General features: G+C 35.3%; 1 non-coding gene across 1 annotated transcript; it reads right to left on the bottom strand.

The window, feature by feature from the left end:
* Positions 1 to 15861: 15861 nt before the first annotated feature.
* On the bottom strand, positions 15862 to 15942 carry TRNAL-CAA (transfer RNA leucine (anticodon CAA)). Its single transcript has one exon. It is a non-coding gene; the product is annotated as a tRNA-Leu (tRNA).
* Between the last annotated feature and the right edge of the window lie 11261 nt (positions 15943 to 27203).

Genomic DNA, 27203 nt, shown 5'->3' with positions numbered 1-27203 from the left:
TTTTGTCACATGGAATTATGCCATGTAATTTACATTCTATTTTGAAAACTTCCAAATGATAAGGATGTTCTTCTTCCTTTTCATTACATATAAGAATGTCATTAGTATACGTGGTAAGGAAACTTTAGGAGAACTTTGAGGTAAAAAATGGGCCTCAATATGAAAAATGTATTAACAAAATCAACTTTAAGAGAACCAATAGAATTGAAGGTGATGATGTCATCCCCAAGGGAAAATATTTTTGGAGGGAAAAAAGGAAAAATACTCTTTTTAATCATATTTTTGACTTATCTCCTTGTAGGTTTACTGAAATTTCAAGTTTGCACACTCCTCGGACGTCAAAAAGGATTTCACATCCAATGAGTTCCCACTCTGCATATTTTTGAGTAGATCCGCACTGAGAAAAACTCAAAATACATGAAAACATGTGTTTTTCATGTATTTTGAATTTTTCTTGGTGTGGATCAAAATTATATAGAGTGGGTACTCGTTGGATGCGAAATCTAATTCTACATGCAACGAATGCACAACCCTTAAATTTAAGTAAATCTACAAGGAAATAAGTCAAAATTACAATAAAAAATGTAGTTTTGTTTCTTTTCTTTTAAAAGTTCATCACTCTTATTTTTTATTATTTATTTTTACTATTATTTTATTATTTTCCTTAAAAGACCCATTTTACACCATATAATTCCTTTAATGATCATATTTTTACCAAATATACTATCCATCCTCTTTTGAAAATATGTTATAAGTACATTCTTCAATCCAAACGAAAATATATTCATTTGGAATGGACCCATTGAACAAGTGAAAACAATGTTATGACAAATGTCAAGTTTAGTATTTATTTGATAATATCCACCTTTCATGTCAAACTTGAGAAAGATCTTGATTTTTGGATTTTTTGCATAATAACATCTTGCCTTAGCAAAGGATAATGGATTTTTTTTTAATGATATTAAGAGGTTTATAATTGATTACCATGTGGACTTTTCATTTAGCCAAATTTGCATGGTTTTTGACTACAAAAACAAAACAATAGTAATGAGATTGTGAAGGTTCTATCAATTTTAATGCTATTTTTTCAATCCTTTCTCATCATTAGGATTGTATAGAATCATTTTACTTTTTACTCCATTATTAGGCAATGTATTTATCTCCAACATAAGACTTCCAGTGTCCCAAAATTCTCGTGGATTATTGGAGTAGAATTTTAACGATTAAAATTGGATGATATTCTGGTTTGAGATCTTCAACTCTTGCAGGTTTCTTATTGTGCTTTAACTTTTGCTTGTTTTTGTAGAAATTAAGCACATCCTTCCAATCTCTAAAATCATTTTTTTTTCTCTTAATGCTCATTTTCTTGGCTTTTAATGTTGGTACATTAACAACTTTTCTCTTTATGTTGCCTTAAAGTACTAGATGGATCATATAACTGTATAACATCAATTTTCTATTGTTGACCACCAACTTTTATACTCACATTATCTACAAAATGGGCTAGCATAACTTTCCCATTAAGATTTTATGTTTGAATTTTATTTTGTAAAGCCTTCCAAAAATATTTAAAGAAGCTAGGTTGAGCAAGATTGTTATATCCAATAGAATCAATAAAAGCATAAACTCTAATCTATGCTTTTGCAACTAAAATTTCAATTGACAGATGCAAAATAATGTGCATTTTTATCATCTTTTTCATTAATTTCAACTTAGTGCTTTCATCATACTATGGAATTTCAAGTGTTGAATAATATGTCTCTATATCCTTTGGAAATGGACACAGATTACTTACTTTTTGCAAGTATCCATTTCATTATTTGATCGAATACTTTTAGATTGATAATTTGATTCATTAGATTCTTTTGTGTTGTATTCCTATTTTGTTGTTTCTTCCTCTTCTTTTGTTTTTGAATTTTCTGCAGTGTTGGTAAAATCTGAATAAGAGTTGTCAATATAGATATTCCTATTTATCTTAAAAAAATTATCGGCAAGGGACTCAGGTTCATATTCATCTTTAGACAATATGTACACATTCATCACTAAAGTTTTCAACTTCAATGCACTTTTGTAGTTTAAGAGATCAATTTTTAGGAAATTTAACCCTTGTTGTTTGTAGATAAAAAACAACCATCCTTTTTAGGTTTCTTTCTTCTTTTATATACTTGAATTTTCTAAATGGCCATTTGGGGTTGGCTACTTTCTTGACTCTATATCTACCAAAACACTTCTTTTTCTTTGGCCTTTTTGTTTGAGGAGTTCATAGTATAATTTCTTTACAACAAGCTAAAGACAAGGGGGGTGCTTCCGTATGCATTATTCTACCACTAGAGATATTTAAGACTTTCATTGCGTCTTTTGATTAAATGTATCCAATAGTATTTATCTAAATGGATGTCTTTAGCTTCAAGGCCCTTTATAATTAGATCACTTATATTATTTTACAATATAGACAGATAAATGGCCTTAGTCATGAAACCATTTAACAATTGTGCTTGAATGACTAATTTAAAATATTGTTTTGAAAATTCATTCATATATTTAGGATTCTGCAATTGCATCCTTGATAATGTAACCATTGCTATTTTTTTTATTACCCAGTTTTGGACAATATTGTGTTTTGTTGATGGTGCTAGAAATCCGTCAACCAAGGGGGTCTTCCCGATGTGAAGTCCCAATTATACCTCACTTCGTTTGGAGTAGGAGCCCCATCTGGAGTATCGGCTCGACTGCCATGTATCCTTGTAAATTTTCCTTGGCTACAAAGTTCAACACAAGAGAGTAATACATAAGTATTTTCATATCAACAAGTGAGTATTCCTTGTGAAATATTTAGCTGCGGAAAGAAGTTATCCGGAAAAGACTCAAAAAAATATAAATGGGTTGGTTGGACAAAAGATCGATCCGTATGTTACAATCGGATCGTGGCGGGTATAGTTTAGCGGTTAAAGTGTGATTCGTTACATTATCAACTCGAATAATGGAAGGATCTTTTACATGGATCTTTGATCCATCTAAAGCTCTATTTCCAGATAGGTTCAAAACCTCCCCTATACCATCCATCCAGAGTTCATATGTTACACAACTTCATATACTTTACGTTCCCATATTAGAGTATAGTGCTTCACTTCTTTCCATTAAAACAAATGCCCGTTGGTGTTCCAAAAGTGCCTTTCCGAGCCCCTGGAGATGAAGATGCAACTTGGGTCGACTTATACAACCGACTTTATCGAGAGAGATTACTTTTTTTGGCTCAGGATATCAATCACGAGATTGCAAATCAACTCATGGGTCTCATGGTATATTTGAGTGCAGAAGATTCAAATAAAGATATTTTCTCATTTATCAACTGTCCCAGTGGATCAGTAATACCAGGGGTAGGTCTTTTCGATATGATGCAAGCAATAGTACCAGATGTACATATAATATGCATGGGGGTAGCTGCTTCAATGGGATCTTTCACCCTAATCGGGGGAGAAATGCCGAAACGTATAGCATTACCTCATGCTAGGGTTATGATCCACCAACCTGCTAGTTCCTATTATGACGGATCGGCTGCAGATTTTCATAACGAATCAAAACACGTAACGATGCTTCACGATTACATAACCAGATGTTATATAGAAAGAACGGACCAACCCGGAGAGGTAATTCAACAGGACCTGAACAAAGATGTTTTTATGTCAGCAACAGAAGCCCAAGCTTATGGCATTGTTGATGTCGTAGCGGAAGGTTGATCTCATAGCGGAAGATCCTCTTTTTAATTTATTTTTATAATGAACTGTAAACTGTGATCTCTTTGTTCCTTTTCAAAAAAAAAGGGGGGGGGGGGAAGTGATTCATTTCATAATCACCTGATATGGTATGGTTAGGATCAATCCGAACCAATTGATTCCGCATACAATACAGCTAGAATGCCCACTATTCAACAACTTATTAGAAATGCAAGAAAACCAATAAAGAATAGAAAAAAATCTCCTGCTCTTCGAGGATGTCCTCAGCGTAGAGGAGTATGTGCTAGGGTGTATGTGCGACTCGTTTGGATCAGAAACTTAAACAGACTGGGAAATTCTTACAATGGAATAACAAAAGAATTTTCCCGCTGTAATCAAGTAAAGATCCATCATCTAACCTTACCGGGGATGAAATTTATGGTTTCCATTGGTGCAAATCCAATCACCTTGATGTGGGATGAAAAGCAATTCCTCATTGGTAGCGAATGGTCATCAATCCATTGAGCGGGGAAATCATGCAAATTGAAGAAGCATAAAGTTTATGCTCATATTGCCGCGAGAACGGAACAACAGGGTCAGCTACCTGGCCAACCCCAGAATTACATGTCGTTACTGTATTAATAGATCTTGTAATGAGAGTATTTATTACTTAATGATTCAAGAGTAGAGCTGGAGATGGTAAACCGTACAAGTTACCGATAACATACTCATCTCATATTTCGGAAATGAATAAAAGGCTCCGGCGTATAGAGAGGACCTTACCGTTGGAGAAAGAACCATAGAAACGATGAAACCCATGATTTTTTCTCATTCTCAGTACAAGGTCCCAGTCCTTGCCTACCAGGAAGATGCCTATCCAAAGGGAATTATGGTTGGGAAGGTTGCAGTAGCAAAAGCCATTGGAACTTTTATTTTCTAAATAAGAAGAATCAGTGTTATTCTCAACGGACCAAACAAAACAAATGACTAACCGAGAAAAATATTAGCGATTCATGAGAGTAAACTTCAATGACCAGAGTGAAACGTGGATATATAGCTCGAAAACATCGGAAAAAAATTCTTGCATTTGTATTAGGCTCTCGAGGGGCCCATTTGAAACTTTTTCGAACTGCTAACCAACGGAAAGCTAGAGCCTTAGTTTCCGCCCACCGAGATAGAGGTAAACGCAAGAGAGATCTTCGTCGTTTGTGGATTACTCGGATCAATGCAGCAGCTCGTGCCAATGGGGTTTCTTATAATAGATTCATCCAATATTTGTACAAGAGGCAGTTGCTTCCAAATCGTAAAACACTTGCACAAATATCTGTATTAGATAGTAATTGCTTTTCCACCATCTTTAACAACTTATCGTATGATGAAATAGGTTAGGTATAGATGAAATAAATAGGTAAAGATGGAATGGATATAACAGATTCTCCCGGAGAATTCCCTCCGGGAAGGTCGAAATATTGAAAAGTTTTTTCATATTGGATTGGAAATGAACGAAAAGAATTCAATCCAATTCTTTTCCAAAAATGAAATCCTGTTGACTTTTTCAACAATAGACTCAAGATCTGCATCTTTATCGAACATATATTCCAGCTCCGATTTGATTAAGGAGTAGGCTTATTTCCCATGGATCAAATTAGTTTTCATTATAAAGAAAAGGTAACAAAGATAGAATACGAGCTCGTTTAATAGCGTTAGTCATTAGACGTTGTTGTTTTGAAGTTAATCTATTCACTCGGCCGGATAATATTTTTCCTTGCTCACTAATAAATCGACTAATTAGGCTCATATTTTTATAATCGATCTGATCTCCCGACCTAATAGGTGACAAATGTCTACGAATTGGTTTCAAATATCTACGAATTGGTTTCAAACGTCTGCGAATTGGTTTCAAATGTCTACGAAAAGATTGCTTGGGTTTATCCATAGTTTGTTTCATGAACCTTTTGAATACTATTTATTCCAAATCTTTTTAAAATATTGTTCCATTAAAGATCTTGTTGAAATACCATTTCTTTTTATATCTGTGATTTATTCCTATCCATGGGTAGGAGTAGTACGTTTAATCTCTTTTTTTTATCTCTCCATGAATGGTATGCTTGTAACAATAGGGACAAAATTTATTTGATTCCAATCGAATAGGTGTATTGCGTCGATTTTTCCGAGTCGTATATCTAGAAATCCCCGGGAATCTTTTATAAACACTATCTTGGGTACAACTAGTGCACTCCAAAGTAATTGTTACTCTTATATCTCCGCTCTTGGCCATAAACTTACTCTGAATATTGGTTTTGCTTTTCGACCTCAAAAATAAAAAGGGAAAAAGGGATAGAAGTTGATAGCCGGAGATCCTACGGTGAAACATTTGAAAGTAAAAAAATGATTGATCAGGAGTGAGTTTTCAGTTTTACTTACAAAATTGAATGTGGAAAGAATCTTTAGATCGATATTTCTACTTGAATTCTACCCCCTTCCAGTCCTAAACTTAGATCCTTTTTGGGGCTGAATGCACTAATTTCTCCAAGAGGTAGGAGAAGTCAATCTAGCACAATCTTTTTTCCCTTGGCTTTAAGAAAAAAATTAAAAAAAGGAAAGAGAAAGAAAAAGAGCATCTGGAAACAAACGATTGATTTCTATCAATAGGGCGGCTAAAAAACTGACGCATAAAATAGCTAACACAGGCACTGTGGAAAGATAGGTCTTTAGATCTTGCATTGTAAATTCTCCTTATTGATCATAATGTGTAAGTGATTCAACCGTATCAATAGTATAGTTATGAATCCTAGAGAAAACTCGAAACTGATGAATATATATATATATAATGTGATCCGGGCTGTGGTCCTATTTATAGAAAAGGAAAAAGATGTTTCATCACCATAATTAATAGTGACATTCTAGATAATAGACCTTACATGTATAAAATCTTTTCACTCACGAGACCGAAGAGAAATGAAGGTGGAAAAATGTGGGAAACATATTTCGAATTCTATAAAATAAAATTAAAATAACATTGTCTAATGATTAGAAGGGATGTAGCACAGCTTGGTAGCGTGTTTGTTTTGGGTACAAAATGTCGCAGGTTCAAATCCTGTCATCCCTACCTTTCCCTTCTTTTCTATGGAAAGAAAGGAATGAAAGATCATTTGATATCGATTCGACGGGAACATCAAATAATTGAATCGTATCAGATGCGAAAGTGTTTTGCTCTAAGAGTATCAACCAAAAGGTATTTTTCCTTCATCTCCGAATATTAAAGAAAGCGCTCTTAGTTCAGTTCGGTAGAACGTAGGTCTCCAAAACCTGATGCTGTAGGTTCAAATCCTACAGAGCGTGATTCTGTTCCTATCAAATCCAACCCTCAAAATTATCGATAATTCATTCCAACTGGAACGAGCAATGGAATCTGACCTCCTAGGAAAAGTAGGAGGCCAATGAAATTGGAGGATATTCCAGGATCAAATATCCAATTGATCACCACGTCGGTATTGTGAATATGCAGTTACGAATAATCCGGCCAAAGTTATAGGAATTAGACCTAACAAAATTCCGGATGGCAAAGCCTCAATCATTTCTATTCAACGGAATAAGTAGGGATAATAGCTATACTGGATAGTACCCTTAATTTGCTATGAATCTCAATGATCAGAAATTTATATAGAGGGAATAAACAAAATTATTGAAATTGAAATAGTGAACTGAGAGGGTTTCCCCTTCCTTCATTTTGAATAAGTTGTATCTTGATCGAACTAATGAATAGGACTAGGGTGAAAATGATAGAAGCCAATAAGAAACCGAAATAACTAATTATAGTTATAGTAGGTGTGGAAGGACTGAATGAAATATGGTTTATACATATCTTCATGAGACAATTACCTAAATTTTTCTTTTCGTAACCTTGAGATCAGAATACAAAAGATCAATTGTCCCAATTCGTACCAATTCTCCTATATCTACTATAGGATATGTATGAATGAACATGGATGAGAGGAGATCTATAGTAGAAATCTCTTCATTATCCTAGAAATCATTCATCGAGCAACTAATGAATAGCACCGGAAAACCCCTTCACAAATTGTCGAATGTATTCTTCTTACAGGGTGAATGAATTCTCAATCAGTACGATTGGATCACCTGGCATTATCTTTTTACCAGCAGCTATCGGTCCAGAGACTGGACCGGAAGAAAACTCTCCACAGACATAGCCAAAGTTTTGTGAATTTCACGTTTAGGTGTAAGAAAGAATATGAATATCCAGTTTGTCCTTTCATTTCTCGATCTTATTGATCCAATCATTCGACCCTCTAGACGGGTTAGGTTTTTTAAATATTAATTATTATAGCGAGTAGAGCCCGATATTACAGAAATTCCACCTATTGAAAAGAGTAACTTGTAATTTCACATACCTAAAATTGACTAGGTTCTATTGCACTATCCACTTGGTTTTATCTAATAAGTAACACCTACTCGTTAATACAAGGTACTATATAATAAGTATGTGGCATAACTCCATCTGTGCCGGATACTATTGGAAAAGCAACATAGATCTGCGTAGCACCAATGATCCCTGTGCAATTTGAATTACTGGGTTCATCTACACGGGCATAATGTCATGTCGGAATGAAAAAGGAAGAATATAAAAGAATAATATTATGGATGAGTTTTATTGATAGTGATTGATATCCTTTGCAAGCGGCACTCATCCTCTTTTACGGTTCTAAAGTCACCCGTATGCAGAAGCTAATTCCAATCGAAAATTTCCACTATGCTATTGTTACAACATCGATTGAGGGAGTTGGGGTTCCTTACGCCCAGACGGACCTCGGAACATGCAATATTCTCTCATACTTGATTCATGTCAAATATTCTCAATAGACATTCAAATAACATTTCATTTCATTGAATTAATTTGATAATAAGCCATACAACTTGTTCGAGAGTTGAGAGTTAGTCATCAATCTTGCTTTGATCCCCTATCAGAGGTCACCGACGACCCACATAAGAACAAACGTTAGCTCATTTTTTATTCTTGGAAGAAATGACTGTAGATAGATAAATTGGTTTTTCCGGGGCGGACGTAGCCAAGTGGACCAAGGCAGTGGATTGTGAATCCACCACGCGCGGGTTCAATTCCCGTCGTTCGCCCATAAAAGAAGATAAAAAAAATCGGACTGGATCCGATTCGTTGTCATTTTCCTTCCTACCTATTTAAGTGAAATAAATTATATCCATGGGACATAATGGTATCGGTTGGTTGACACGAGATTTACAATTATATGAAATCAATATATGCTATAAATATTCTATTTATTGGGATAAAACAAAAGGGAGAGGTAAGGGGGGGGTTTCAAATAAATGAAAAAAAGAAGAAGACCCTGGATAATCAAATTGGAAGAGATACAAAGTTATCAATTTCTATGCAATCCATGGACCAAATCCAATTTGATTAGATTGTTAATTCAAATCCTTTCACGTCGGGAGCGCCTTATAAAGCTTTTTGATCCTAGAATTCTCAGTACGTTGCTTTTACGCGATCTACGGAAAAGCAATCCATATTTTTTGGTCAAAGGTATAGTAGTACTTACATTATCGATCCTCATATATCGCTTCAATCATCAAAGTAGTATGATTGATAGAAAAAATTTCTATTCGATTAAACTCTTTCCTATCCATAACTTTATGGAACTTGGAAATGAAACACCGGAAGAATATTTAAAGCCTTTCACTCAAAATTGGTTGAGATTTCCGCATCTTTTACTATCTTTCCAATTGAAAAGATATTACAATCGGGATTTTGATCCCATTAGTTTAAATTCAGGATATGGCAAGAAAACGAACAAGAAGGATGAGATTATCTCGAAGAATCAAGGACCGAGCGAAACTCATTCGGAAAATGATGAGAAAGATATCAATTTGAAGATCGATTCAACTCCTAATTCAACCGAAAATGAGTATTGGAAACCTGAAAAATATCTTTGTGAAGATCCATTCACAAGGAATAAAACGGAGATTGAGCAACGAAGAAAAAGATCAATTCTTTGGGATCGTTCTTTTATTGAAAGAGAACAAACAAAAATAGAATCGGATTTGTCCTCAAAGTGTTTATCAAAAGATTATCCAATCTCTTGGGCGAAATAATTATTTACAGAAGATCAAAGATATACAGAAGAGAATTCCTTTCCTTTGGAGAGGAAAAGATTCAATGAAAATTTTACAAAATCAATTTGCTATTCTTTTTTTTACATATTGCCAATAGATGAACCGTGTATGGGTGGTCCTAGTGCTACTAAAAAGCCCATTGAAGATTTCAACTTATCCAAAAGGTTATTTAAAATAAAAAAAAATGTTTTTTCCCAAGATTTAAGGGATTCAAAATCCTATTCATTAATGAATAGGATAGTTGATCTATGGAAGATCAAAACATATTTTGAAATTGAAAATCCTTCCTTGAATTGTGCTATGCGGAGTTTTACTCTGCCTTGGAATCTATTTTCTGCATTCTGTGATCAAAGCAAAGGAAAATACATATTGCACAAAAATTGTCTGGAAATGACAGATCAATTCACTCTATCAATAACTAAGCCTAGTCAGGTTCATGATAAAATTTCATTTTTTATTTATTATAAAATGAATCCATTATATGAACTCAACAAGAATGGATCGTTGAGATCGGATCGGATCTTCAATCACAGAGAAAAATGGAAGAATCAATCTTTATGGGTCCTACTCAATATTATTGATAAAGCGGATGATTATTTAGATCAAATAATCGACAAACAATTGAGCCAAATCGATTCCAAAAATTGCTTGGAGATAGGAACTCCCTTTAACAATTATAGAACTGAAGCTTTGGGTTGGTATGAATCAATTAAGTATAACATTGACAACAGGTATTCGAAAAATTTATTAAATAGATTCTATTTTATAAATAGGCTCAGTCGCAATTTAAAGGATCAAATTAGAACAAATTTTATAGAAAATGAAAATTTAAATAATGTAACGAAAGATACAATTGACCGACATTCATCAAGTTGGAAAAAAATTAAGAGAGAATGGTTCAACCATTCTATTATTCGAATTGATAAACATATCAATCGGAATTTGAATGTGTACAAATGGTCCAATCAGACCGAATACTTTATGAAATATTTGAAACAGGTTTTTTCTAAAAAAAACTATTTTAAAATAGTGTTCGATCCAATTGAATTATGTACTAATACTAATCGAGATTCAATTGGTTGGTCTGTGTTTTTATCCCTTTCTGAAAGTACTGTAAAGATCTTAAACTCGAAGTTCGATATCATTTCGAACTTAAATTCTAAGTTCGATATTTTAATTTCGTTTTTTGATTTTGCATTTCATGGGCTCCAAAGTATGAATTATAGACTATTAAATCAGTTGTTAGATCCAATTGGTACTCTAATCGTTCGTTTAAAAAAATTTAAAACCTTTCTTTTGTATGACCATAATCTTTCACAAAGATCGAAATTATTGATTGATGAAGGAATAATTGCACCATTTGTTACGAATAAGATACCAATTAATCCATTGATTATTGACTTTTTCAATAATGAAAATAATCGCATGGAATCATTCCATAACACTTATTTTTCGACGATATCCAACGATCGAGACAATTGGTTGAATCCCGTGAAACTATCTGATCAGAGCTCATTGATAGCTTCTTTTCACGGAGCAAATACGCTCCAATTTTTTGATTATTTGCATCATACTCGGCCAAATTATAGGAATAGATTACCTTCTGATATGAAAAGATTTTATATAAAAAGGAATAATTTTACATATGGACAATTATTCAATCTTTTGATCATCCACAACAATCTATCTTCCTTGCCCATTGGTGAAATAGGACCCGTTCACTCAGAAAAAGAGACTATTTCATTCATCAAATCACAAGTATCTAACATATTATTACCTAAATATTTAAAACGAAAACGAAGTGGTGACCAAACGTTTGTATTAATCTATGATTTGTACAGATCCTTCAATTTACTAACTCGATTGAATCCATTCGTTCGTGAAAAGAGATATCTTTCTTCGATCGAAGAGATTTCTACAACGCCTTTAACAAAAGAACAAATAGTCAATTTTGAAAAAAATTTTTGCCAACCTTTTTTTAAAAGATCCGATTCAGAAGAAAACAACTTTGATCAATGCTTTAAAAGGGGTTTCAGTTCAAACGTGGGTCTTATTCAAACTCGATCTTATCAAGATGATTTACTATCCGAAATGTTTTCCAATAAGAACGAGGAAATTTTTCCTCGTATTCAAGATTGGTTTGTAACCGAATGTTTAAAAAACAAAATAGTAAACGAAGACATAGATGGAAGGAGTACCCTTTCTAATTCATCTAAAGAGGAACATAATATTTATAGGATCTCTCAAATAGATAGTATTTTTTCAAAATGGGATTTGTTCAAAACATATATGCCCTAGTTTTTTACCTCTGCATGGTGTAAATATATTGAAAATATGCTTTTAGATACTCTTTCGGAGATATTACTACATGGCAGTAATCCATTTGTATCTATTTTGCAAAATATTAAGCATAATATTTTGCTTAAACGGAATATATTGTGGGAACTTTCTCATCCATTATGGGAACCTATACAATGTAAATTGAGAACGAATCTTATTAATAAGTTTTTTTTTTCCAAGTAATAATTTCAAGGATTTTTTCCCTTACTGCAAGGATTTTTTAATAGAGGAAACTAGTGATCGAGAGAAGTCATCAGTTCCATTCATATGGGCACATATGAGATTACTAAATGCTCGGGGGTATAAATATGGGATTCTTATCCCTTTTTTCGTTCTTGGGTATTCTATTCTTCAATATTTTAAAGTTATTTCTTTCACCTTTATCAATATAAAGAGATACTTTGAACTCATCAAGTATTTAAAGCATCCATCATACGTGATAGAGTTGCAAAAAATGATTAATCCTCCCGTGCCTAATAGCTTTCTCTATTATACAATAGACAGATCCAGTTCTCTTCCACAGATTATTAATAGTTTTTTTTCTATGAATATGAAGAGGAAGAGGAAGACGAAGAGGAAGACGAAGAATAGAAATATAAAATTGCTTATAACTATAATAAGAGAGTTGAACGGATTGTGCTCTAGTATGGATATCTCCGAAAAAGAGATGAACTTACTAGTTCAGTTTCTAATGACGGAAAAAGCCCTTTTTAAATTTGAATCAATTTTTACTTACAGTCATAATTTATTCAAGAATGAATTTGGAGATCAAATCATTAGACAGCCAGGGCTTATTCACTTACGATATTTGGCCTACACTTATCAAAAAGGTCTAATTAATTACGGGTTCAATCCATTTTGTTTAGCAGAAAGATGGGTATTCCTTGCTTTTTGTCAGAAGATTACCTCTTCACAAATATTGTGTCAAACCAACCCCACATTTCATGGAAAACCTTTCTCACTCCACTCAGGATCATTACTTTCCAAAGGGATTTTACTGATAGGTCCTATGGGAACTGGCCGATCCTATTTGGTCAAAATTCTAGCAGCAGACTCATATGTTCCTTTAATAAGAATATCTCTGAAGAAGCTCTGGTATGGTGAGTATTTAGATTACCCTCTTGAACGTATTCCTACTGAGTTTGATCCTTTTGTGAAAGACAAAATGGAAGATTTCCATATTACCTTAGAATTGGCGAAAAGCATGTCTCCTTGCATAATATGGATTCCAAACATTCATGAACTGAATTTAAATGACGCAACTAACTATTTATTTGGTTTTGGCTTCACTGACTTGTTCCTTAGTGTATTAATGAACAATCTCTTTAGATTTAGAGATGGTGAAAAAGATTCTATGAGAAATATTCTTGTTATTGCTTCGACTCATATCCCCCAAAGAGTGGATCCAGCTCTAATAGCTCCAAATCGATTAGATAGATCGATCAATATTCGAATGCTTGTTATCCCACAACGACAAAGGGAATTTCCTATTCTTTTATGTAGCAAAGGATTATACTCGGGAAAATTTCCCGATGAATTTGGATCTATAACCATAGATTATGCTGTACGAGATCTAGCAGCACTGGCCGATGAAGCCTTAATACTTAGTATTACCCGAAATAAATCAGTTATAGACACTAATACAATTCGATCCGCTATTTATAGGCAAATTTTTCATTTACAATCTATGGATAATCAGGTTGGATCCAGTCAAAATGACGAAAGAATTATCTACAAAGTAGGAAAGGCTTTTATACAAAATACGCTTAGAAGAAATTCTCCCATGAATCCTCTATCTACAAAAAAGGAATTATGGAAGAAAATGTTTTGTTATTTGTCCGAATGGTATTTAGAACCTTCGATTGCCGAAACAACTATGAATGAATTGACCATACTTCCCCATATTTTGGGTTGCTTGGCCGGATCAGCGGCTCGAGATTCTTGGTCTATATCAGAACGAAATAGAGAGAATTGGATTCCTTTCGATAAATTAGCTGAGCATGATCTTGATATAGCTTCTAGTCTTTTAGAAAGTATTCTGGTGGAGTTTCCATTTTCTAGGTTAGGAATATGTCGGGGTAAGTCCGATAAGGATCAGATCACATTTGCTCCTCAACTCAAAATGAGAGATAATCTAGATCTGATACGATTTATGAAAGAATATGAATTGAAGTTTACTCCCGGCGCAAAACAAAGGGATATGGATGAAGAATTAATAAAGAATGTAGTTTGGACTCCTAGGATCTGGCGTCTTAGTTTTCTTCGCAGTAATAGATTCGATCATATAAAAACACCCAATTCATTGGGATCTTCGTATCAGTTCGGATCGTTAAGAAAACGACAGATGGACAGATCTCTATTTCCTATACAATATCCGAAGCAATATAAATACTCTAAGAAACCACTGTTCTTTATAGGAAGACGATTTCTTTGGGATTCCTTCCTATTTCAAGAGCAGCGCCCTGTGTTTTCACGCCGAGAATTTTTCGCAAATGAAGAACTGCTGAAAAGGCTTTATATTACTTATGGTGCAAGAAGATTAATAGCACAACCTGATTTTTTCCCTAAAAAAAGTATCCAAAGTTTTTTTCGTAGATATGATTCAAAATCCACGATCAATTCGGTTTTGGTCATGAATTGGTGGAAACCATTGTCTCTTAGACATAGACATATCGAGCATTTCAAACGCATTCAAGCGATTGGTATCCAATTGGAACGTATGCAGCCATATTTTCCTATATATTCATATAACCGTTGGTTGACCGAAAATTCGAGAGAAAGGGTTGACCGCTTCCAATTGTTAATTCATCGCCAAAGATGGCTTGGAACCAATAGGTTATTATCTAATGAATCTTTTCTTTATAATACTCTATTCGAGAGTTATCAATATTTATCAAATCTGTTCCTATCTAACATAATGTTATTGGATCAAATTACAAAGACATTGTTGGAGAATAAATGGCTTTTTCCCAATGAAATTGAACACTCAATTCATACAACAGGATTAAGATTTGATATCAGCTGGGAGAATATGGAATGAAGTAAAAGAAAATTGACCAGGCAGTAGGGTCGTGGGAATCAATGAGAGGTTCTACATATTCTCCAATTTAAGATCCTATAAAGACTTGATAGATCTTTAATTTGAGGTTCCTCACTCCGAGATCTCGACCATGTAAGAGTAAGCATAGTCTAATAATATCTCATTAAGTTAACTAGACTATGCTTACTCCTTATTTCCTCGATTTCGGTTCTAGCATTATTTTTTTTCCACACTATTTGAAGAGAGGAAATGATAGAGTCACAGGATCTGACATGGATATAGTTGGTGAGGTTCGGTCGTAACTCCCGTATATTGCAAGATCTTGATAGAGGTGGTATCTGGTCAATCTATGTATCGATCTTCTCAATCTGTGTCCTTAATGAAATATACCTCATAATACGAGGGTGTATTCGGAATGGACTCCTCATTAGGTAGAGAAGATCTGATCCTACCTGTGATCCACTGTCCTATTCCAACAGCGTTAACTTGTAGGTAATCGATCGTCGGAATACCTCGTATCAACAGAGAATCTATCTCAATCTATTGAGATACTCTACGAGATTTGCCATAATATTGCTCATTCAATAAGCATGAGCAATATTATGCCTTGAAGAGGACTCGAACCTCCACGCTCTTAAGCACGAGATTTTGAGTCTCGCGTGTCTACCATTTCACCATCAAGGCATCCCAAAAGGAAATTCTATTCCATTCATATATATATATGAAAAATATCCTGATCTATGAATGAACATATGTTAGAGATAGCGTATTCGAGTATTGATATACGATTGGTCATATAGGTTCATCATAAATTTTTTTTTATCTGGAGGAGATTTCCTATAAAACAAGACGACTGAATGAACATCCTTTATTTTTCAATTCAATACAAACCTAAAGAATTGAATATGGTACAAAATAAAAAATATTTTCAAAAACTTTAACTTTTTTCCGTAAAAGTGATGTCTTGGTCCGAGTGGAGGTAGGGGTAACAGTCCTTTTCTTTCTCTTTTCCACATGTCCATAGAAACATTTATAAAAAAGAAAGATAGATATCTATTCAATCTATTTTATTAGAGAGGTAATAATTTGTAAAATTAATCGCACTTCTTCCCTTCATAAGGGGTCCATTGATGAAAAGAGACTAGAAAAAGTAAAGTTCGGACCCAATTCCTACAGTTATGGATATAAGCACAATCCAAATTCCTGGAGAGTTATACATTTGTGTATCTATGAGATCATTTACTATTTCTTGAAGCTAAATCTTTCCCCTGGATAGACCATATAGCCAGAAATACCATAAACCAGAATGGAAGAAAAGCAAATGAAACTCTTTCAAACGATCTCAGGGTATAATTGAAAATGAAGTTTTCACTTTGTACATGTCAGATCATGAATTAGTAATTTATTTCAATCTCCGAAAGAGTAGAAAAGGTTTCTAACTTCCAAGTTTAGGAGATTTACATAATCTCATGAATAGGATCGAATATTCCTCCATAATCTATCTCCTTTTTCCTTAAGGAAGCCTTCCCAAGAGGACTTAGATCTATCTATGATTTATGCTTTTTTCTTTTTATTTTTTCTCTTTTGTTCCGATAAACATATTGTCCGATCTGAACGGGAATCAATTTCTAATTTATCAGAATATATAAATCCACTATATAGATAGGTAGATCTCGATCTTGTTTATGAGTTAACGAAAATGTGCAAAAGCTCTATTGGCTTCTGCCATTCTACGAGTCTTCCTTTTTGCGTATAGCATTGCCATTCCCTCTAGCAGCATCCATTAATTCGTGACTCAATTTGAAATTCATATTTCGACCCGGACGTTTTCGAGATGCCCCTAATAACCAACGAATGGCAAGTACTTTTCCTTGGGTTGATCTTATCTCAGTGGGAACTCGATAAGTCGATCCACCCACACGTCTTGCTTTTACTGTTACATTGGGAGTTACTCTACGTATTGCTTGGCGTAGAACAGATAGTGGATTTTTATCCGTCTTTTGTTGAATCTTTTTGATGGCTCGATAAAGAATTCGATAAGCCAATGATTTTTTTCCGTTTTTAAGAATACGGTTAACCACCATGTTAACTAATCGATTATGATAAATAGGATCGGATTTTGCAGTTTTTTTTTCTGCAGTACTTCTCCGTGACATGAGTGTGAAAAAGGTTCAAGAATCTATTTCATAAAGGCTGAAAATCATTTATTTTTGCTTTTTTACTCCATATTGTAGGGTGGATCTCTAAAGGTATGAAAGATCTCCCTCCAAACCGTACATACGACTTTCGTCGAATACGACTTTCCACATTATTATATCTGCATAGATGAGATATATTCTTTATGCATATAATTCTATTTACTCACTCTCAATTGAGTATCCGTTCCCTTTCTTTCTTTTGCTATGATTGGAAATCCTGTATTTTACATATCTATACGATCAAGTCCTTAGGTTTACAAAATAGTGTATAAAAAAGTGTTTCAAATCATTGCTATTTGACTTGAACCCGTTCTAATAAGGTCAAGGTATTTTTGAATTTTTTGTTGAAACAATCAGGGAAAACTTCGAAAATGATTTCGATATTGAACCTTGGACATATAATAGTTCCAATGAAAAATAAGATCGTGTTTTTTTTTTTCACGGTAGCCTGCTCTAGTCCCCTTACAAAACGTTCGTTATTAGGTTAGCTATATACTTAACATGTTCCTAGCAATTCACATGGCATCATCATGAAATGATACAAGTATTAGATAAGTAAGAATATACAACGCACTAGAACGCCCTTGTTGACGATCTTTTACTTCGGCAACATCTAGGGTTCCTCGAACAATGTGATATCTCACACCGGGTAAATCTTTAACCCTTCCTCCTCTTACTAATACTACAGAATGTTCTTGTAAATTATGGTCAATACCAGGTATATAAGCAGTGATTTCAAATCCAGAGGTTAATCGTACTCTGGCAACTTTACGTAAGGCAGATTTTGGTTTTTTGGGGGTGATAGTGGAAAAGTTGACAGATAAGTTTTTTTCACTGTCACTCTACAAAATCGTACATGAGATTTGCACCTCATACGGCTTCTCGTTCAATTTTTTTTTTGTTTCGAAGTAAGATAAATTGGATTATTCTCGTTGTTCGATAATATTAATATTCCCTTCCTTTATACATTATGTCTCAAAGAGTAACTGGAACCAATTAAGTCAAACACATTTTCGTATTCTAACCAAACACTAATGAATCCTATTTGTCCTTTTCGGTCAAAAATATTATGCAAAATATTCGGGATTCCCTCTTCCTTCTCTATTCCCATCCTATAAGTACAGTGCCTGAAGAAATACTCTTTTTGTATGAATCGACATTATTACATGCTAATTCCTTCTTGATATATCGATATATCATTCCTCCAAATCACAAATTGGATTCGAAATTGACAGGTTAATGTGAGCTTATCCATGTGGTTATACACTGTTCGAATTTGAACAGGAATCAATTTAATGAAAGATCCTGGCTTTCGTGCTTTTGTTGGGGTTGTCCAGGATCATTTCGATGACCTATGTTGAGGGAGATATATATCCATATCTATCTGAGATATGATCTGATCGACTGCGTAAGTCCACACGAATAACAACCGATACCAGGGAGAGTATACGGAAAAGAAAGTGATTTTTGATCTGATATGATGAACTGATGAACGACATCAGTCCTATATCTTGTTTCTGTGGACCGGTGGAAAAGTGAGGGCTCAGCGGGAAGAGGATTGTACCACGAGAGAGCAAAGGGGTCAACCTGTTCCGAATAGACAACATGGATTTTGGAAATGTAGTTGTACTCTTACATCGATCCAGATCAAGAAGTATTTCCATCCACGGGGGTAAATATTTGCTCGCTAGACGAGAGGATAGCAGTGCTAGTTACAAATTCTGTTCCGGTAGGATTTCACTTTATTTCTATAAAGTAGTTAACGGTTGCATAGGGTCTTCTCCTTGGTGCAAGAAGAACAATTTGATCCGTATCATCTCTGTATAATCTTGACTCGATCTTGTTCTCCTTGTTCTTCCAAACAATATTGAGTTCTTTCCGTACGCACTAGTGCTAGATCGGATCAAACATGCTGATTCAAGTTCATGTAAAACTTGCTTGATCAAGATAGGTAAAATATTACTGATTTTACGGGACCATATGTTATGATTCGAATCAGTAGGAAATACTACTTTCGACAGGATTCACTCAGAATAGGCTCCAATTTTTTTCGTAGTAGTGTGAAAAGAAGGAAGGTCTGGCTTCAAGTTGTTCGAGATAAAATAGTGGGATAGTTGTGTTGAGTCTCTCGACCCTTTGGTAAGTTATTATTCATAAGTCAGTTCTCCTTCCAGATGAGAGTAGGGAAGGGATATAACTCAGCGGTAGAGTGTCACCTTGACATGGTGGAAGTCATCAGTTCGAGCCTGATTATCCCTAAACCTAATGTAAGCCCTTCCATATTTTTTGGTCAAAGGTATAGTAGTACTTACATTATCGATCCTCATATATCGCTTCAATCATCAAAGTAGTATGATTGATAGAAAAAATTTCTATTCGATTAAACTCTTTCCTATCCATAACTTTATGGAACTTGGAAATGAAACACCGGAAGAATATTTAAAGCCTTTCACTCAAAATTGGTTGAGATTTCCGCATCTTTTACTATCTTTCCAATTGAAAAATAAGGAAGCAATGATTGTTAAAGCAAATACAACACACGTTCAACAAGATAAGTGCCAAAGCCACCAAAATAGTTAAATTTCCTTAGTACATATGAAAGAAACATACATTGCAAACATTAGAAGAATAGTCTTACAATATTCATGACATATGCATGCAAGCGCGCTGCCTCAACAAGCTTCTGATCTAAGTAAAATATTTAAGATACATCAAGGCAGTGAACACCACTAACCTAATAGTGGAGCATTAGAGCAATCACTCACTCCTCCAAAACAACTATGTTCCTTTCCAATGTCTGGTAGGAGGAGCGAAGGTGAAAAGTCCTTTTCATGTGCTATGAGGGTGTATATATAACAAATGGGGTGATCATTCACCTCCCTTGTGACTCTTGGACTACCCTCATGACTGTTTGAATTCTCTATGACCTTTTGACTTCCTACATGACTTTTCACGTTACATGGATGACTCTTGGACTTCCAATTTACATTACATTTCTCCCATATAGAATTTACATAATCCACAAAATTATGTGGCACATGATGACTCATGACATGACACTACTGACATGGACTTTATGATGACATGGAAATATCAAGTCGCCCTTTGTTGCCAATTTTTTTGTATCTTCTTGAAAGATGGTGCATGTTCTTCTTCTTCCCTGAAACTTTTATGTAGTAGATCCCATGAAAATTCAACGTCATATGCTCTTCCTCCATACTAGAAAATAAGTTGATTGTCTTTTGCAAAGTAATAGATGTAAGACTCGCTAATATTGTGTTGCATGCACCCTGATGATAGAGCCATAAACATGATTAACTTGAAAACAAAGGAGTGTAGGGGGGCAGACTATCTTCATCCTTGAAAATCTCTAGGTTGTTCAACTTGCTATTGACATAGCCTAACCCAAATGAGCAAAAATTGACTAGGTTGAAGGAGTCCAGAATAAAAACACTCCAGATCGAAAGTCCAGAAATAAAGACTCCATGTCAAAAGTATCCAAAATAAACAAGAAGAAAAGAGCTAGATGACAATATTTCCTGAGCACAAAAGAGCATTAGAAGAAAATTTCTAAAAATGGATCGATCCCAGAGATGCATTGCATCCGTTCTTAGACATAATATCAACTTCTCTGTTTTTTTCATGAAAAATAGGAGAGAAATAGATATGATGAAAGGACATGGTTAAAGACTTGATTCATTGCTTCCAGTTGAGGAGGAATGGAGTCTGAAGGTTGTTGCAATTATTGGCCCCATCAATAATAACCTTAGAGTCCCGAAAGATGACGATATCTGATAATCCAACCTAGGAAGCACAAAAGACGGTGCCCCATAATGTCAGAAGTTCATCCCATGGTGTTTGAGCCCTTACCACTATACAAAAAGAAGTTGTAATGGTATACAAGATCCAGATATATAGCCATCCCATAGTCACATAACCCGAAAGAATTGATTCCATCGAAGAAGCCAACAAGAAAAAAAAAACGAATATCTATAGAAGAGCGGGGGGCCAGGGCAAGCATAAATGGAGGGCTCAACAAAGAATTACTTAAAGAAATCCATAATCAAAGAACTAACCTTGAAGACTATAGGCTGAAAGGAATCAAAGATGAGAGAATTACGGGCTCGACATATGCCCAACATAACAAAAAAGGGAAGTGTCCTGAGGTTTGTATGAACATAAAACCAATGATGTAGGCAATCAGGAATGCATGACCAGACTGAGACAAAGTTAGATCCAAGGAGTCTAAGCACTTCAATCCAAACTGATCTGGAAAAAGTAAAATGAAGAAAAAGGTGAGTGATCTCTTCACCATGTTCCCTGCAAAGACAACAATGTCCCAAACCTAGAAAACCCCGCTTGGATAAATTATCCGAGGTCAAGATATGATTATGGGCCACCAACCAAAGGAAACATTTGAGATTTAGGGGCACTTGGTAGCTCCACAACATGGGCAACCAAGAAAAAGATGAGGCCAAAGCCACTTGCTGATCGATGAAGTTATAGGCTCGTTTTACAATGATTTGGCCTTTATGAAGGCTTCCCTTCCAAATTAATTTGTCCTTCGAAAGAGAAAAAAAGATCCCAAGTAATTGTAGTTTACGAATATATTATTTCCATTCTAAGGAAAGGTGTGCTAGAATGTTCAACATTTGGCCATTTATCTAATGTGTTGTAGAGATATTTGCTTTAGGAAAGATTGCTATACCCTTAAGCACCTGAATGTTCACACCATGTATAAAAGTAATCAGAGGAAAATAAAGGGAGTGAGGACCTTCCATACCTGATATGATGTCTAGACCAATTTTCACAGTGGAACCATTTCCAATACCCTAAGACAAATTGGCCAGGAACCAATGTTTGGATAGGAGCAAACTTCTCCAAGATTGGGAAATCCTAGCTATCACTGGAGCACCATCTCAAATCCACCCCTCAAGGTCCTTGTTTTTAAGGTATTTAGCTTGATGATTCTGCCCCAAAGAAATTCTCCAATGACATCCCTGCACAAATTCTTAAGGAGAAGTACTAGATTGATTTTTTCCATGTTTTGAGGCCCCAACCTCTGGCAATGATAGGCCTAGACAGCGTATCCAACCTAAAAAGATGGATTTTGTTTTTATCTCCTCTCGATCCAACCCAAAGGAAGTGAGAGAAAATCTTGTGGATGACACCCTTGGGGATTTTATAAATATGCATCCAATAGATAGATATGTTGTACAAAATTGAATTAACTAGAATAAGCTTTCCACCTAAGGAAAGCCATTTATGGGACCATGTAGAGAGTCACTTCTCTAGTTTTTCAATCAACCAGGACTAGTAATCGTTCCCGTATCCAATCAGTTTCAGGGTAAAACCCAGATATTTGAAACCGCCCTCCAAAGGGATGGATTTAATTCTAGATAAATTAGCGATTTCCTGCATTCTTTCCCCATAAGGGTCCAGAGAAATCAAAATTATTTTTTCTTTATTCATGTACAACCCTATTACATGTCCAAAGTTGTAGAGAATATCGTGAAACATCATATACTCTTTGATGTTTGTCTTCCCGATGGCCACGAAATCATCAACAAATATTATATGGGAAAGAGAGATATTTTTTGTAATTTTTCAACTAGATATTTTGCCTTGTGCTCTAGCTGCAAGAATGCTTTTGCTCAAGCTATGAATTACCAATAGGAATAGGAGAGGAGAGAGGGCACAACCTTTTCTAAGGCCTCTCGAAGCTGAAAAGAAATTAGTGGGACTTCCATTAATTGAAATACAAAAATTGGCCGAAGAAATAGAGGCCTTTATCCATTCTAGCATGATTGAGCCAATGCAAATCTTTGATAGAAGCATCCATAAAGATTCCTAGTCGACACAGTCAAAGCCTTTAGAGAGATTGATCTTCAACAAACATGCATCAATGTCTCGAGTTTTAATGGAATGAATGCACTCTTGTGCAATGCTCACTGCATCGTGAATATGACGCTTCTCAAGGAAGCCAAACTATTCCAGAGAGATGAGCCTGAACATAATTGGTTTAATTCGAATAACAATTGTTTTGGAGATGAGTTTGTATATCGTGTTGCATAGTGAAATAGGATGATAGTCCAAGAAGGTAGATGGATCCCTGGACTAGGATTAGGGCAATAAAAGTTGCATTCACATCACTGGAGACCCTGCCAAGTCTCCTAGACTCCACTAAATATGTGACCTCCTCAATCATGATTTCCTATAAATGAAGAAATAATTCAATGGTTCAACCATCTGGACCAGGGCCCTTGCCCCTGGGCAACTATTTAAGGGTCAATAGAATTTCATTTTTGTCAACCGAGCATTCTAGCAGAGGTAAAATCTCAGAGTCAACCATTTGTGGATATAGGGAAAGGAAGTCCATGAATTTATAAGAGAAAGGAGCTTCTCTTTATGTCAGTGATGATTGAAAATATCTGAATGCTTCTTTCTGAATATCATTTTTGATTTTGCAGATGGGAATTTTCAGACGATTCCTGAAGGTCTGGATGTGAAAACATCTGGTATTTTTTCCCCATTCATAAATCCACATCTGAAGACTCTTCTGGTGTCATTCCTTAGCTTGACATAAGAGTATTTGTCTTATTTTATTTTATTTTATTTTTTTAATTTATTTTTTTATGTCCAATTCTGCTAATTTATGTTTGGAAGCATTGGAAAAGTAATCAGATGACTTTGGATCTTCTAGAGATTTAATTTTGTCATCGATTTGTGTAGTTTCTCTAATCCTTGCTTTTTTATAATGTCTAGCCCAAACCCAAACTACCTGTTTTAGCTTATAACATAGGTTGTCCATAACTGAGTTGCCAATGCTAAGGTTGATTTTTGTCTAGAAATCCCAGACCATTGAGGAGAATTTCGTGTCTTTCAACCAAAATTGGTTGAACTTAAAGGGAACAAGCTTCTCTTTTGAAATGTATGTCTAGAACAAAAAAATGGGAAAATGATCAGATATTTGTGAGGGAAGAATCCATGAGCTTAGATTGATGAAGTAGTTATCTATGCCATTCTTCATAAAGAAGAAATCTAATCTTTTTGAAATGCCATTATCTCCCCATCTACCATTCCTCCATGTCATGCCAATTGTGGCAGGCTTAATATCTCTAAGTGAGTTTTGGTAAAATAGGTCCTTGAAGTGTGCTGCAAGTGGATCTGGATTGCTTTGCTTGCCCTAGACCTCCAAATTCTCTAGAGTGAGAATGAAATCTCCTACCAGGATTATGAATTCCAAGTCCAATATGCCACTATTTTCAACTTGAGTCCACTTTTCCTTCTTGTTTTGATATGGAGCACAAATGTTGATTATCTGAATTTTGGAAGCGATCCCTATGTGGAAGCCTGAGAGAAAAATATCTGCTGAATTTTTATAAGCCTTAAAAAAGAAAGTTTCAGGATTCCATTGGGCAACCAAACCTCCAGACAAGCCATAAGCACTATTGGCATAGACATGCCATATGGGATAAAGTTGTAGGAGGAATTGCCAAGAATTTTCCTTACTGAGCATTGTCTCCTGAAGGAGAATGATGTCTAGCTTGTGAATCTGTAGGATCTTTTTGAGGGCTCTTCTTTTTTGGACCGAACCTAGGCCCCAAATGTTAAGGGACATTATTGTTGGAAATAATACTGAGAGGGGGGGTGAATCAGTATTATCAGATTAATCAAACTTTTCAAATGCCCAAAAAACATATACGCTACTTCAGTTAAGTGAACCAGCGTGTACACGCTACTGTGACGAAGTAAAACAGCGTATAAGCAGAAAACTCACAATTTAGTTGGCTTATTCTTCATTTAAGTGCATCAGGACATTATTCATCATATTAACAGTAAACATGTGCAGTATAACAGAACAGATAAAAAGCCACACACATGAACACCAAGATATAAGGTGGAAACCCAATGTGGGTGAAAACCACCTGCTGCAAGTTGTCTCTATCTTTCTTAAAATGAAACTTCAGTTTACAATCTTTTGTACTGGTGCAGCCTTATACCAGTACGCAGGCTACAACCTGCAGAAGGCTTCAACCTTCTCTCGTTCTCCAAACTTCCTTGGAAGGGAGCTCCAACCCCCTTTTGCTTTTGTACTAGCCAAGATACTAGTACGTAGGTGCTGACCTACAATCTTCCTTCTTCCAGGTATCACTTTTCATACATTTTCAGACTTGGATATTCCTGAAGCACAACATTACAATCTGAAGACCACAATTCATTCAATTTTCACAACAGATCATTGAAGCATAAAACAACCCAACTTTGAATCACTGAACCACTGAACCCTGTCAATCACCAGTTACCAGAACACAGAGCAGACTACAGAACTCTGTAATAACAGTCAGACCCCACTGTAAACTCAAATCAAGCTTCAAAAGATATACGCTACTTTAATGAGCAGAAACCGCGTATACACGCGCTTTTACCAAAGCCAACCTGCGTACAGATCTAAAAATAAACTTTCTCAATTTGCAGCTGTACCAGATATTAGTTAGACTCAGAACGTAACATTGCGACAATATGCAGATCTAGAAATACGCATAATCAACCATATCATGATAGTGCATTTCAAACCATTTGATCCCGATCTCTCCTTAGATCTAGTTCTCCATCAACCGATGAGATCTCTCCTTAGCTCAGATCAACCAACTCAGAACCTGCATATCAGATCTCTTTCTCTCTTAGATATTCATGCCTTGTCGAAAGATGATATTTGCCTAATGATCTTCTTCTCCTTATATAGCCTTAGGCCTTTCTCAATACCAAGAGCCAAAACCATAGTAACACAATACCATCAACTTTAAAACTAGGGATCGACACGCCCGTCGAGACATAATGGTCCGAAATCATAGGCACAACTTCCAAGGTGTAACCACCATGAACCAAAGGAACCTTTCCACATACACGCGCTTTTTCTGAATCGAACTTGCGTGTACACGCGACTTGGGCTTAACGAAACAGCGTGTATGAGCTTTCTTGCCATGCTGTACTGAGATCTGTCTTCTGATTAAGTTGCCATCACCTGTACTAACCTTTGAGCACCTGTACCATCCACTGAGTGAGTTGCCATCAAGGACAACACTTGAACCATAATGCCAACAATTATGATCATTCTAGAGATGAATACACAAGAGACAACTCTCTAAGTTTGTAGGGCACTGATATGTCCACATCAAGATGCCCAACCTTGATGTAAGAGGAAATGGGAGAAGATAATGACTTCCCCACTAGAGGATCTTTAAATTTATTCAAGAGGTTAGAGGGAACCATAGTACAATTCACTATATTTTTTTTTTATGTTTGGCTCCTTTTTTTACTAGTAGTGACATTTTCCCAATTTGTAGGTCTTGGATAAACAAAAAAGGATTGCTTAATTGTTAGAGGTTCCATGCCACTCTGGGAGTCCTGAGCTAAAGCTTCCAACTCATAATCCTTAGTGAATGGAGAAAAGGTTCAAACAAAGGGGGCTCCAAATTTAATAGGGGAGTTATAGTATTGAAGATAGGTTTCCTCTTCAGGTGACCTAAGTGCTCTGAAATTTTGTGAAGGACTCTTGTGGGAGTTGATCTTTGATGAGATTGGAGAGACAACATTGGATAATGATTTGATTGAGGGGTTGTAGTGGTTGGGAGTTTGGTTAGCTTAAAGATATAAGCTCAAGGGAGAGATAAAGGGTGTGTCATGCGGAAAGAGTCAATTTTGCGGACAAAACCGACCTCCCTAGAAGCTAAGGCTTTCTAGTGA

The sequence above is a fragment of the Pinus tabuliformis genome, chromosome 1_1 (genome assembly GCF_031772625.1).
Source record: "Pinus tabuliformis cultivar Carrire ecotype Pingquan chromosome 1_1, CPIR1, whole genome shotgun sequence".
In the NCBI taxonomy this organism is placed as follows: domain Eukaryota; kingdom Viridiplantae; phylum Streptophyta; class Pinopsida; order Pinales; family Pinaceae; genus Pinus; species Pinus tabuliformis.
Note: the sequence above shows the minus strand (reverse complement) of the source record. Positions and strands in the feature narration are given on the sequence as shown.